This window comes from Leopardus geoffroyi, chromosome C2, assembly GCF_018350155.1.
Source record: "Leopardus geoffroyi isolate Oge1 chromosome C2, O.geoffroyi_Oge1_pat1.0, whole genome shotgun sequence".
Lineage (NCBI taxonomy): Eukaryota > Metazoa > Chordata > Mammalia > Carnivora > Felidae > Leopardus > Leopardus geoffroyi.
In genome coordinates this window covers 136,235,771-136,250,378 of record NC_059333.1, presented here as the reverse complement: position 1 = coordinate 136,250,378, position 14,608 = coordinate 136,235,771, and positions in this window count along the sequence as shown.

Below are 14,608 nucleotides of genomic sequence, written 5' to 3'. Positions count from 1 at the left end.
TTGAGCCAACAAAGCACTCCACTCTTAAGGCATTTTAAATTGAATTTTCTACCTTTGTGCTGGTATTCAGAGTGAATCTGGTAATGTTGCTAAATCCTCTCCTTAATTCTAACAATTTATTTGTAGATTATTTTGCTTTTTATCTCATCTGCAAATAGCAAAGTTTTTTTTTCCTTCTTTTGAAAACCATGTATTTTTATACCTATTAACTGGCTAGAATTTCCAGTACAATACTAATCAGAAGTCCTAAGTCTTGTTTGACTCTGATTTTAAAATAAATACTTTTATTTTCAGAAAGTTTATTTACTTATTTTTAGAGAGAGCCAGAGCATGAGCGGGGTAGGGGCAAAGAGAGCGGGAGAGAGAGAATCCCGAACAAGTTCTACAGTGACAGCAGCCCCGAAGTGGAGTTCAAACCCACGAGCCCTGAGATAATGACCTGAGCCAAAATCAAGAGTCAGACACTTAACCAACTAAGCCACCCAGACGCACCTAAAATAAATACTTTTAACGTTTCACTGTGAAGTATAACACTTACTTCTGAGTTTTCTTTTTGGCAAATTCTATATTAAAGTCGTCTCCAGATTATATTCTTCACAAATTGTTTTTAGAAAATCCAGAACAAGAGTAGTTTATCTACAGGGGGGTCTATTCAATTATTTAAGGTAGTACAGAAGTAAGCAGTCCAAGGATGGACACAGCAGCTACATAAAATCATGAGGAATGTAGCTCTTTTGTATTTTCCTCCACCATTCTTCACACCAATTGCCCTTCCAAAGTCGTTTCATGGCTCCACATAGCTGCTAGGTCTCCACCCATTTTTTGAGGAGCAAGAAGGAGGAAGTTAGAAAAAAAAAAAAGGAAAGAGAAACAGAATCACTTCCTGTTTAGAGGACTTCTCAGAGGTCTCACATGAAATTTGTCCTTAGTTTCATGGACAACCACAAGCAGCTACAAGTGAAGTTAATAAATGTAGTTTTATTGTAGTCCACATTGCTATTCTCTCCCAAATTGCAAGATTATTTACCTAAGAAAGAAGGAGCTAATGGACAGTAAAAGGCAAGTCAGTCTCTGTCTTTATGAGGTTAAAGAAGTTCCAAGCTATTCTTTGCTTGGCAATCATTTTTTTAAATCATAAATATACATTGACTCATACTGAGTGCTTTCATGCATCTATCCAGATGACCACAATTTTTTCCCTTTCGCCTGTTAATGTTGTGAATTACATTAATTGATTTTGTAATTTAAATGTACTTTGCACACCCAGGATAAACTCAACTTGGTCACGATATATTCTTGCTGTTACACTGTTGGAATTGACTTGCTAATATTTCGTTTAGGATTTTTTCATACATATTAATGAGTGAGATCAATTTGCAAGTTTCCCTTTTCATCATGTCCTTACTGATTTGGGTATCAAGGTTATACTATCTCATAAAATTAATTAGAGGGAGTTATCTATTGTTTAAGATTAAAGCTTATCTGTACCTTGAAGTTTGGGTAGAGTTTTCTAGTAAAACTAGCTTTCATCTTGGGATTTCCTTTGTAAGAAGATTTTTAACAATGAAGAGTATTTTTAATTTTTTGAAATTATTAATAATTCGATATACTTCTCTGAATCCTTTAAATTTAGAATAAAGACTCTTCTCAACATATTTTGTTTTTTCTAAAATGTTGTAAGTGTTTTGTTTATGAGGACCATGAAATACAGTGTATATCTTAAAGCCCACGTGTTAGGGCTACGGTAGTTGGTCTTTTTTTTCCTAGAGGAAAAATTTTAAAACTTTTCAGTAGAATCAGGTCCTACTTAGTCCTAAGATCAACGAAAATGGGGCTTGAAAGTGTACAATGAGCTCTACCCTAACTGACAGATGGAACTTGACATAAGCTCATGTCCAAGCCTCGTCTCTAGAGTGTCTGGAGTCATTGGTTTAATGACAGCAGATCCCTCCTCTCTTGTGTGACCTAGTTCTGTGACTGACTTCTGTCTTGGTCTCTAAATACACTTAATTCCCACACTCCTTGGAATTAAGCACTGAGAGCTCAGCCACCTTGTAGATGACGTTTTCTCGTTCTAGAATATGTTCTGTCTGCTTAACTTTCCAGCCTAACCACCTTAGCAACCTCTATTCTTTTTACTCTTTCTTTTCAAACTCACGGTGATGAATCTTTTCCACTGGGAGGTCTTGCAGGACATAAACAGAGTTGGACTGTCTTTCTTCCATGTTCTTACCATACCTACTACTTGCCCCTATCACCTTACCCTTAGTATTTTCAAAATTTCTATTGGGATATATCAGAAATGCACATATCATGGGTACCTATATTTATAAATTTGCACAAGCTGTACATACATTGTGTTTTATATTTTTAATCTCTTGGCTTCCCCTATCACACTCAGCTAAGCAATAGCTCTCTAAAATAGTAGCTTTCTATAAGGAGGTCTTTCTAGGACCTATCACAGTGGCTGGAATAAATAGTAATAAGCAAATGACAGATAATTTTCTTTTTCTTTTTGTCTATCAGTTATGATTATCCAGCAATTTCTTAATCCGTTTTAACACTGTGAATTTGCTACTGTTATTGCCATCGGTTGTTTCCTGCTTAAGGTAACTTAAGAGATTGAATTATTGAATTATCAAGAGATTGAAATGGCCCCAATACTTCATCCCTTTCAGTAACCAGGTCAGCTGACATATACTTTGGCAGTTTTTCCCATCACCATGGGAAGAGTCTTCTTCCCTAATCTTTGGAGCTCAACCAGGTAACTTGATTGCTAAGTTGGAGATTAGCAGAAGAGATGGTAAAGAGAGGCTGGAAATGTGCTTCCGTACTTGGCCAAGTACTCTTGTGCCTGTCATTGCCATGAAAAAGAGCTTTTCTTATGTGGCTGCTGCCCCCTCAGCCTGAGCCCTAGAATGAGACATATGGAATAGAAACTGGGCCAATCAGACTCAGCCTGGCCCAGTTGACCTCTAACACACGTGACTTAATTGAGCTTTGCAACATGAAGTTTGAAATAGTCTCATGCCACTGAGACTGTTATAATGCACTAGCTCTAATCTGGCTGATTCTAAAAACAGATTTAATGACTCTCAGACCATGTTTTCAAGTATGGTGAAATTCTCCTTCATCTATGATGCATTTCCTAATCTTCAATCCAGAGTTTAGGACTCCTGTCCTTATGTTTTCTATGTTTCTGCTTTAATACTTTTTTTTTTTTGAGAGAGAGAGAGAGAGAGAGAGAGAGTAAGTGCTGGGGAGAGGCAGAGGGAAAGCGAGAGAATCGTAAGCAAGCTCCCTGCCCAGTGTTGAGCTGGATGGGGGCCCAATCTTGGGACCGTGAGATCATGACCTGAACTGAAATCAAAGTTGGACACTGAACTGACTGAGCCACCCAGGCGCCCCTCAATAAAACTTCTTAGAAAGTATATTTAAAATTGTATTTACACTCTGTTGGATGCTAAATGTGGCCACATCCTCTCCTTGAGGGTGATTTCTTATGACATCAATCCATTAAATGGAAGTCTGTCTTCTTGGTTAGTGATTACTAGGTTTAAACATGGCTGTTGTGTCCAATGTGGTAATTTGCATTGAAAGCCACCCTCCTGGGAAGCCAGCCCTCTAGCTACATTAAATATCACTGTTTAAGGTCTTTCCTTGTCCAATTTACTCCTCTCTCCTCTTGAGTTCATCTCTGAGGACCCACTGTGCCTTAAGAGGTGTTTAACCTGGACAGGTTATGGCAGCTCTTAACAGAAATTAATCAGTGGGATTTCCATGTCGTTCACTGTAGCTGGCTGGCTCAGTAGGTATAGCCTGCGACTCTTGATCTCAGGGTCAAGAGTTCAAGCTCCATATTGGGTGTGAAGATTACATAAAACAAAATATTTTTTAAAAAACTAAAAAAAAAAAAAGTGAGATTTAATTATCAGGAGTGGTCACAGGGCTCTGGAATGGCTGGTTCTACTCTCTTCCAAGCCACTTGATTCTTCCTGTGGGAAGGGAATTACTATCTCCATAGCTCGATGTTCACATCTGCACATTTCTAACATGCTTTAGTAACCGATTCCACAATAAATACGTAATCTGCATAGTAGCCCAGAAATAGGAGAATAAAGACTAAATGCTCAGTTTAAAAAAAATTCTTTTTTTAGTTTTACTTTTTATTTTTGAGAGTGAGAGAGAGCACAGGTCGGGGAGGGTCAGAGAGAGGGATGGAGAACAGAATCTGAAACAGGCTCCAGGCTCTGAGCTGTCAGCACAGAGCCCGAGGCGGGGCTCGAACTCATGAACCATGAGATCACGACCTGAGCCGAAGCCAGACGCTTAACCAACTGAGCCATCCAGGTGCCCCTAAATGCTCAGTTTTATCATTCTGACTCTATAATCATTTCTTCCATCAATGACACACATGTCCTCTTATTTTTCATGTTAGGTATTGAGTGTTGAATGAATCATACGCCCTACGCCAGTGGTTCTCAAAGGTCAGTGACATCAGAATCACCTGGAAGAGTTGTTAAAATACAGATGTCCTAACCAACCCCCTCAAGAGTTATTGACTGAATAGTTCTTGGGTGGGCCCTAGGAATTTGTATCTCTAACCAGTTCGAAGAAGTGATGCTGTGCCAGTGCTGATGGTCCAAGCACCACACTTCGAGAATCATTGCCCAAATTTATGTTGCACTAAAATCACTATAAAACTCTACATAATATCTGTCAATTGTCTTATTTACTTCCCCATTACCTACCTCCGTCTCCCTCACATAGCCAATTGTCTCAGTTCAGGGTGAAACGGACCCTGAGGGGGGAGTTTCGTGAAGAAGGTTTTTGGTTAGAGCTCTCAGGAGATACCCCAGTTAGGAGGTGAGAGAAGGCAAGACTGGGCAGAAAGACAAGCTGACCCACAAAAGATTTCCACTGAGGCCTCAGCCAATGCTATGAGGGTGCTCTGGAGCTGAGACAGCTGTTCAGATCCATCCCAGTGGAGACGAAAGGTTGGCTTTTGTATTCCCACATCAGTCAATCACTGGCAGCAGGCAGTCACTGGGAAGGGGCATTACCCTGGGTGAGGCAGTTCTCTGATGCCAAGGTAGTGCCCAGGAGAGATTGCTGTCACCAGCAGAAATTCCCAGCATCTAGGGAATGGAAGCTTTCACTTCAAAGAGAGTCAGATCTGACGTGCTGACCTCCATGGTTATTTATGATGTATATTGTTCCGCGAGAAAACAGGTTTCAGAAACATGTATACAGTATCATCCCACTTTCAGAAAATAAGCATCTCTGTTATGTTTATAAATTCTTGTGTTTAGGTTTGGAAAAGAATGTAGGAAGAGAAATACAGGGCTCCTTACACACATTACTTCAAGGGGAGGAAAGTGTGAAAGGGAAGGGATTGAATAAGATAATTAGCTATTTTCTTTATTTCTGTGCTGTCTTAATGATTATGTGAACATGTCAACTATATATTGTTACTATGTTTAATTAGAAAACATACAATGTGGCTTATTCATATTACAAAAGAAACAGGCATCCACCTCAGAATTCTTTTTTTACTTTGTCTTTTTTTTTAATTTTATTTTTTATGTTTCAAAATTTACATCCAAATTAGTTAGCATATAGTGAAACAATGATTTCAGGAGTAGATTCCTTAGTGCCCCTTACTCATTTAGCTCATCCCCCCTCCCACAACCCCTCCAGCAACCCTCAGTTTGTTCTCCATATTTATGAGTCTCTTCTGTTTTGTCTCCCTCCCTGTTTTTATATTATTTTTGTTTCCCTTCCCTTATGTTCATCTGTTTTCTCTCTTAAACTCCTCATATGAGTGAAGTCATATGATTTTTGTCTTACTCTGGCTGACTAATTTCACTTAGCATAATACCCTCCAGTTCATCCATGTAGTTGCAAATGGCAAGATTTCATTCTTTTTGATTGCCGAGTAATACTCCATTGTATATATATACCAAATCTTTATCCATTCATCCATTAATGGACATCTGGGCTCTTTCCATACTTTGGCTATTGTTGATAATGCTGCTATAAACATGTGGGTGCATGTGTCCCTTCAAAACAGCATAGCTGTGTCCCTTGGATAAATGGCTAGTAGTGTAATTGCTGGGTCATAGGGTAGTTCTATTTTTAGTTTTTTGAGGAACCTCCAGACTGTTTTCCAGAGTGGCTGCACCTGTTTGCATTCCCACCAGCAGTGCAAAAGAGATCCTCTTTCTCCGCATCCTCACCAACATCTGTTGTTGCCTGAGTTGTTAATGTTAGCCATTCTGACAGGTGTGAGGTGGTATCTCATTGTGGTTTGGATTTGTATTTCCCTGATGATGAGTGATGCTGAGCATTTTCTCATGTGTCAGTTGGCCATCTGGATGTCTTCCTTGGAGAAGTGTCTATTCATATCTTTTTACCCATTTCTTTACTGGATTTTTTATTTTGGGAGGTTGAGTTTTATAAGTTCTTTATAGATCTTGGATACTAACCCTTTATCTGATGTCATTTGCAAATATCGTCCCTCATTCTGTCAGTTGCCTTTTAATTTTGCTGATTGTTTCCTTCGCTGTGCAGAAGCTTTTTATTTTGATGAGGCCCCAGTAGTTCATTTTTGTTTCCCTTACCTCCAGAGATGTGTTGAGTAAGAAGTTGCTGTGGGCAAGATCAAAGAGGTTTTTGCCTGCTTTCTCCTCGAGGATTTTGATGGCTTCCTGTCTTACATTGAGGTCTTTCATCCATTTTGAGTTGATTTTTGTGTATGGTGTAAGAAAGGGGTCCACGTTCATTCTTCTGCATGTCGCCGTCCAGTTTTCCCAGCACCACTTGCTGACGAGACTGTCTTTATTCCACTGGATGTTCTCTCCTGCTTTGTCAAAGATTAGTTGGCCATACATTTGTGGGTCCATTTCTGGGTTCTCTATTCTGTTCCATTGATCTAAGCGTCTGTTCTTGGGCCAGTACCATACTGTCTTGATGATTACAGCTTTGTAGTATAGCTTGAAGTCTGGGATTGTGATGCCTCCTGCTCTGGTTTTCTTTTTCAAGATCGCTTTGTCTATTCAGGGTCTTTTCTGGTTCCATACAAACTTTAGGATTATTTGTTTTAGCTCTGTGAAGAATGATGGTGTTATTTTGATAGGGACTGCATTGAATATGTAGATTGCTTTGGGTAGTATCGACATTTAAAAAATTATTTGTTCTTCCTGTCCAGGAGCATAGAATCTTTTTCCTTTTTTTGTGTGTGTCTTCTTCAATTTCTTTCATAAGCTCTCTATAGTTTTCAGTGTATAGATTTTTCACCTCTTTGGTTAGATTTGTTCATGGTTTTGGGTGCAACTGTAATTGGGATCAATTCCTTGATTTTTCTTTCTGTCACTTCATTGTTGGTATATAGGGATGCAACCAATTTCTATGCATTGATTTTATATCCTACAACTTTGCTGAAATCATGAATCAATTCTAGCAGTTTCTGGTGGAATCTTTTGTGTTTTCCATATAGAGTATCATGTCATCTGCAAAGAGTGAAAGTTTGACCTCCTCCTGGCTGATTTGGATGCCTTTTATTTCTTTGTGTTGTCTGATTGCAGAGGCTAACACTTCCAATACTATGTTGAATAACAGTGGTGACAGTGGACATCCGTCTTGTTCCTGACCTTAAGTGCAAAGCTGTCAGTTTTTCCCCACTGAGGATGATATTAGTGTTGGGTTGTTCATATATGGCTTTTATGATCTCGACGTATGCTCCTTCTATCCCTACTTTCTTGAGGGTTTTTATCAAGAAAGGATGTTGTATTTTGTCAAATGCTTTCTCTGCATCTATTGAGAGGATCGTATGGTTCTTGTCCTTTCTTTTTTTTTTTATTTAAAAAAAATTTTTTTTAACGTTTATTTATTTTTGAGACAGAGAGAGACAGAACATGAACGGGGGAGGGTCAGAGAGAGGGAGACACAGAATCTGAAACAGGCTCCAGGCTCTGAGCCGTCAGCACAGAGCCCGACGCGGGGCTCGAACCCACGGACAGTGAGATCGTGACCTGAGCCGAAGTCGGACGCTTAGCCGACTGAGCCACCCAGGCGCCCCTTGTCCTTTCTTTTATTGATGTGATGAATCACGTTAATTGTTTTGCGGATATTGAACCAGCCCTGCATCCCAGGTATAAATCCCACTTGGTCGTGGTGAATAATTTTTTTAATGTATTGTTGGATCCAGTTAGCCAATATCTTGTTGAGGACTTTTGCATCCATGTTCATTAGGGAAATGGTCTGTAGTTCTCCTTTTTAGTGGGGTCTCTGGTTTTGGAATCAAGGTAATGCTGGCTTCATAGAAGGAGTTTGGAAGTGTTCCTTCCATTTCTATTTTTTGGAACAGCTTCAAGAGAAGAGGTGTTAACTCTTCCTTAAATGTTTGGTAGAATTCCCCTGGAAAGCCTTCTGTCCCTGGACTCTTGTTTTTCGGGAGATTTTTGATTACTAATTCCATTTCTTTACTGGTTATGGGTCTGTTAAATTTTTCTATTTCTTCCTGTTTCAGTTTTGGTAATGTGTATGTTTCTAGGAATTTGTCCATTTCTTCCAGATTGCCCATTTTATTGGCATATAGTTGCTCATAATATTCTCTTACTATTGTTTTTATTTCTGCTGTGTTGGTTGTGATCTCTCCTCTTTCATGCTTGATTTTATTTAATTGGGTCCTTTCCTATTTCTTTTTGATCAAACTGGCTAGGGGTTTATCAATTGTGTTAATTCTTTCAACGAACCAGCTTCTGGTTTCATTGATGTGTTCACTGTTTTTTTGGTTTTGATAGCATTAATTTCTGCTCTAATCTTTATTATTTCCTGTCTTCTGCTGGTTTTGGGTTTTATTTGCTGTTCTTTTCCAGCTCCTTAAGGCATAAGGTTAGGTTGTGTATCTGAGATCTTCCTTCCTTCTGTAGGAAGGCCTGGATTGCTATATACTTTCCTCTTATGACCGCCTTTGCTGCGTCCCAGATTTTCATTGACTTCCATATACTTTTCAATTTCCTCTTCAACTTCTTGGTTAACCCATTCATGCTTTAGTAGGGTGTTCTTCAGTCTCTAAGTATTTTTTGCCTTTCCAATTTTTTTCTTGTGGTTGATTTTGAGTTTCATAGTGTTGTGGTCTGAAAATATGCACAGTATGATCTTGATCTTTTTGTACTTACTTAGGGCTGATTTGTGTCCACGTATATGGTTTATTCTGGAAAACGTTCCATGTGCACTGGAGAAGCATGTATATTTTGCTGCTTTAGGATGAAATGTTCTGAATATCTGTTAAGTCCATCTGGTCCAGTGTGTCATTCAAAGCCATTGTTTCCTTGTGGATTTTTTTTTTTTTTTAATTTTTTTTTTTCAATGTTTATTTATTTTTGGGACAGAGAGAGACAGAGCATGAACGGGGGAGGGGCAGAGAGAGAGGGAGACACAGAATTGGAAACAGGCTCCAGGCTCTGAGCCATCAGCCCAGAGCCCGACGCGGGGCTCGAACTCACAGACCGCGAGACCGTGACCTGGCTGAAGTCGGACGCTTAACCGACTGCGCCACCCAGGCGCCCCATGGATTTTTTGATTAGATGATCTGTCCATTGCTGTGAGTGGGGTGTTGAAGTCTCCTACTATTATGGCATTACTATCAATGAGTTTCTTTATGTTTGTGATTAATTGATTCATATATTTGGGTGCTCTTTCATTTGGTGCATAAACGTTTACAATTGCTAGGTCTTCTTGGTGGATAGACCCCTTGATTATGATATAATACCCTTCTGCATCTCTTGATACAGTCTTTATTTTAAAGTCTAGATTGTCTGCTATAAGTATGGCTACTCCGGCTTTCTTTTGTTGACCATTAGCATGACAGATGGTTCTCCATCCCCTTATTTTCAATCTGAAGGTGTCTTTAGGTCTAAAGTGGGTCTCTTGTAAACAGCATATAGATGGATCTTGTTTTCTTATCCATTTTGTTACCCTATGTATTTTGATTGGAGCATTGAGTCCATTGACGTTTAGAGTGAGTACTGAAAGATATGAATTTATTGCCATTATGATGCTTGTGAGTTGGAGTTTCTGGTGGTGTTCTCTGGTCCTGTCTAATATTTGTTGCTTTTGAGATATATATACATGTATATATATTTTTCATCTTTTCTTCCTTCAGAGAGTACCCCTTAAAATTTCTTGCAGGGCTGGTTTAGTGGTCACAAACTCCTTTCATTTTTGTTTTTCTGGGAATCTTTTTTTTTCTCCTTCTATTTTGAATGACAGCCTTGCTGGATAAAGAATTCTTGGCTGCATATTTTTCTGATTCAGCACACTGAATATGTCCCGCCACTCCCTTCTGGCCTGCCAAGTTTCTGTGGTCTGCTGCAAACCTGATCTGTCTTCCCTTGTATGTTAGGGACTTTTTTTCCCTTGCTGCTTTCACGATTCTGTCCTTGCCTGAGTATTTTGTGAATTTGACAATGATATGCCTTGTTAATGGTGGGTTTTTGTTGAATCTAATGGGGGTCCTTTGTGCTTCCTGGATTTTGATGTCTGTGTCTTTCCCCAGGTTAGGAAAGTTTTCCGCTGATTTGCTCACATAACCCTTCTACCCCTATTTCTCTCTCTTTTTCTTCTGGGACCCCTATGATTCTGATGTTGTTCCTTTTTAATGAGTCACTGATTTCTGATTCTTAAATCGTGCTCTTTTGCCTTCATCTGCCTATTTTTTTCTGCTTCATTATTCTCTGTAAGTTTGTCCTCTATATCACTGATTCTCTGTTCTGTCTCGTCCATCCTTGCTGCTGTGGCATCCATCTGTGATTGCAGCTCAGTTATAGCATTTTTTTATTTCATTCTATTTTTTACTTCTTTTATCTCTGCAGAAAGGGATTCAAATCTATTTTTGACTCTAGCTAGTATTCTTATTATCGTGATTCTAAATTCTGGTTCAGACATCTTGCTTGTATCTGTGTTGGTTCAATCCCTGGCTGTCGTTTCTTCGTGCTCTTTCATTTGGGGTGAATGCCTTCTTTTTGTCATTTTGAACGGATAAAAGGAATCAATGAGGTAGAAAAATTAAAATTTAAAAAATTTAAAAAATTTAAATTAAAAAATTAAACACACACACACACAAATCGAATAAATGATGCTAGATCCTACGTGTGTTTTGGTCTGGGTGTTTAAAGTGGTTTGACAGATTAGAGAAAAAAAAAGGGGAGGGGAAGGAAAGAAAAAGAGGACGTCATTTGAGAATTTGAAAAAATGAATACACTGAAGTAGACTAAAATGAGATGATGGGAGTAAAATAGAATTTGAAAAAATACACACAACCGTGAATATAGTAGAAAAAAATTAAGGAAAAATATTTTAATAAAAATCAAAAATAAAAATGATTTTTTTCTTTTTCTGTATTTCAGAAAAAGAAAAGAAACAAAAAGGAGAAAAAAGAGAAAAAGAAAAAAAAAGGACATCATTTGAAAATTTGAAAAAGTGAATACACTGTAGTAGACTAAAATAAAATGATGGAAGTAAAACAATTGGAAAGAATTTACATAAAAGCAAAAAATATAGTAAAAAAATTAAAGAAAAATATTTTTAATAGAAATTGAAAGTAAAAATGAAGTTTTTCTCTCTGCATTCAAGAAAAAGAAAAGAAATGAAAGAGAGAACAAAAGAAAAAAAAAAGGAAATCGTTTGAAAATTTGAAAAGGTGAATACGCTGAAGTAGACTAAAATAAAATGATGGAAGTAAGATAGAATTTGAAAAAATTTACACATAAGTAGAAAATATAGTAAAAAAATTAAAGAAAGATGTTTTTAATAAAAATTGAAAATAAAAATGAATTTTTTCTCTTTCAGTATTCAAGAAAAAGAAAAGTAACGTAAAAGAGAAAAAAAAGTAAGAAAATTGAAAAGATGGACCTGCTAACAGATTGAAGTAGGACTGAAATTACATCGTTTTCCCCTAGAAGTCAGAGTATGTAGCACTTTATAGTCCATAAACTAAGTAGGCAGTGAGACTTACATTCTTAAAGAGTCAGGTTGGCCCACTTGGCGGGGGGGGGGGCTCAGTGTAACGGCTCCGCTCTCCACTAGATGGCGCTGCTAGCCTACTTGGGTGGAGTGTTGCAGCGCTTGTAGGTGCGTATGCGCATGCGCGGGATCAGTTAAAATGGCGCCACACAGGTATCCAGTCGGTTCTCCCGGATCAGCAATCACGCACCCGTCCTCTGTCTTCAGCTTTCGTCCACTCCCCGCTCTTTCACTCTCCGTGACCAGGCCCCAGGCAGCACCTCTCTCCCGAGTTTTGTCTCAGATGCGGCTGTTTTCCCCAGCCCCTTGCTTCCGAAGGACTGCGGCTTCGACCCGTTCCGCCCCTCTGCGGGAGGGTCTCACCGAGCAGTGGCCGAATGAGCAAGGGCCGAATGCCGGCTGCACCCAGGAACGCTTGCTGGACCCTGCTGCTGCCGGTGCCCCGAGACTACGGCCAGGTGCCGCCCGCCCCAGAAAAAGTTCACGAGACAGTGTAGCAGCAGTGTTTCAGGGATTATGGAAAATCACAACACACATCTGGCACCAGGCTTCACCCTTAACGACCTTGTTCCAGCACCAGTGAATGTGGCCGCCTTCTGGGGTCTGTCGGGACCAGGTGGCTTCAACGGTCTCTACCAAATGTCCTTCCAGCAGTGGAGCTGCTTTTCCCTGTGTGGCCCGAGAACCTCCTGGACCCCACTCTGTCCCTGGGAATTCACCCTTCCCACCAGAGCACCGCCAGGTATGGAGCTGCGGAGTTGCAGCCTTTGTGCTCCCCTTGTTTACAGTCTTAATGGAATTTAAACCCTCTCCTTTCTCCCTTTTTGGTTTAGTCCCTGCGGCTGTTTCCAATTTTCTACTTTCTCTCCACCTGCTTTTGGGGAGGAGTGCTTTTCCCGTATTCTCCCCCCAGTCTCTGTCCTCTCTCTGCTCACAAAAGCACCCCCCTGCGCCCTCTCGCTCCCCAAGTTCACCTCTCCATGCCGCGTACCTGCTGAATTCTGTGGTTCAGGTTGTGCAGATTGTTGTGTTAATCCTCCAATCGGTTTTCTAGGTGTGTAGGATGGTTTAGTGTTGGTCTGGCTGTATTTCAGGGACGTGAGACACACAAAAAGCTTCCATGCTGTTTCACCATCTTGGCTCCTCCCAGAATTCTTTTACAATGTAAATTTCTTCAGTGTATTTGAAATACAAATCAACTAAAAACAAAAAACAAGTTTATAGATTTTTTTAAAAAGCATATGTAACAAGAATCCCAGTGGTGAATAGGTTACCTATAAAACAGGTATTTTTGACTTAAAAGCCAATTACATATTTTCAAGTGTAATCTTAAATTTGACTTTAGGGAGATTTTCCATCTCCCTGCAGACCATACAGGAGCGTCCTAGGTGCTCAACGTGCTCTCCAGTACTGGGTAACATCAGCCTTCAACATTTTAGACATTTTGTAGGCATATAGGCTAATCTTCACTGAGGTTTTATTTTGTATGTCACTGATGGCTGGTGATGTTAAGCATCTTTACATATACTTACTGGTCATTTCACTTTCTTTTCTTTCTATTTATTGATTTCTCTTCCTTCCTCTTTCTTTCTTTACTTCCCTTCCTTCCTTCCTTCCTTCCTTCCTTCCTTCCTTCCTTCCTTCCTTCCTTCCTTCCTTCCTTCCTTCCTTCTGCAAAAAGCTTTACTGTTTCCATTTGGTCCAGAGCTTGGGAGAGGGCTCCAGGGCGGTTCAAAAGCTGCCTAGTGGCCGCAGGGAGAGGCTGAGGCAGAAGTCCTGGCACCAGGGGGAATACCAGGGGAGTAACAGTCTGCTGAGCTGGGTGGGTTCCTAGTTCTGCTAGAGGGTGGGCCTTTTGCAGCGACGCCAGCCTGAGAGGTAAGTCAGGTGGTCACCATCTTCTCGATGAATTTCCCTTCCTCACCTAGAAAGTGGTTCTCCCTGGTGTCACAGAGAGGGGGACTGTGCGGGCAGAACCCAGAGCATGCCTCTCCCAAACGTTTTTCTCCAGGACCAGGATGGCTTCCATGGAGTCCCGGGTTTGCGCCGCTCTTCTTAGGGAGGCTTCAGTGCTCCTGGAAGAGGGTGCCAGGCGGTGGAGGCACGGTTTTGCATCTTCAAGAGCTTCCCAGCCCCTCACACTGCTCCTCGCCCACTGGCGGTGACCCCTGCCCCCAGAGTCACTGAGTCACGGTGGAAATAGAAGCCCAGAGAGGAGTAGGTGGGGGAACCCCGCAGATGCCCGTTGACCAGATTGGTGACGGGGCCTCCACTTTGTGGGAGAGTGGTGAGCGATCTGGGAGCTCACGTTGGTGGGCAATAAGGAACCGGGCTCAGAATACAGTGTTGGCTGGTCCTGGAAGCAGAGGGTGGCTGAGATGGTTCCCAAGGCTGCGACTGGAAAACAGATTGCAGGGTGGTGGGAGGCGGGAAGGAGGGGCGTCCCTGGGTCTGCTCCTGGCAAACTCAGTGAAGCGGAGACAGACTGGGGACGCCAGGGCGCTGCCAGACCGTTCTCTTTTATTATGTGTCTCTTCAACTCTGTTGCCATTTTTCAAAACAGGTTAGCCTGTCTTGCTGA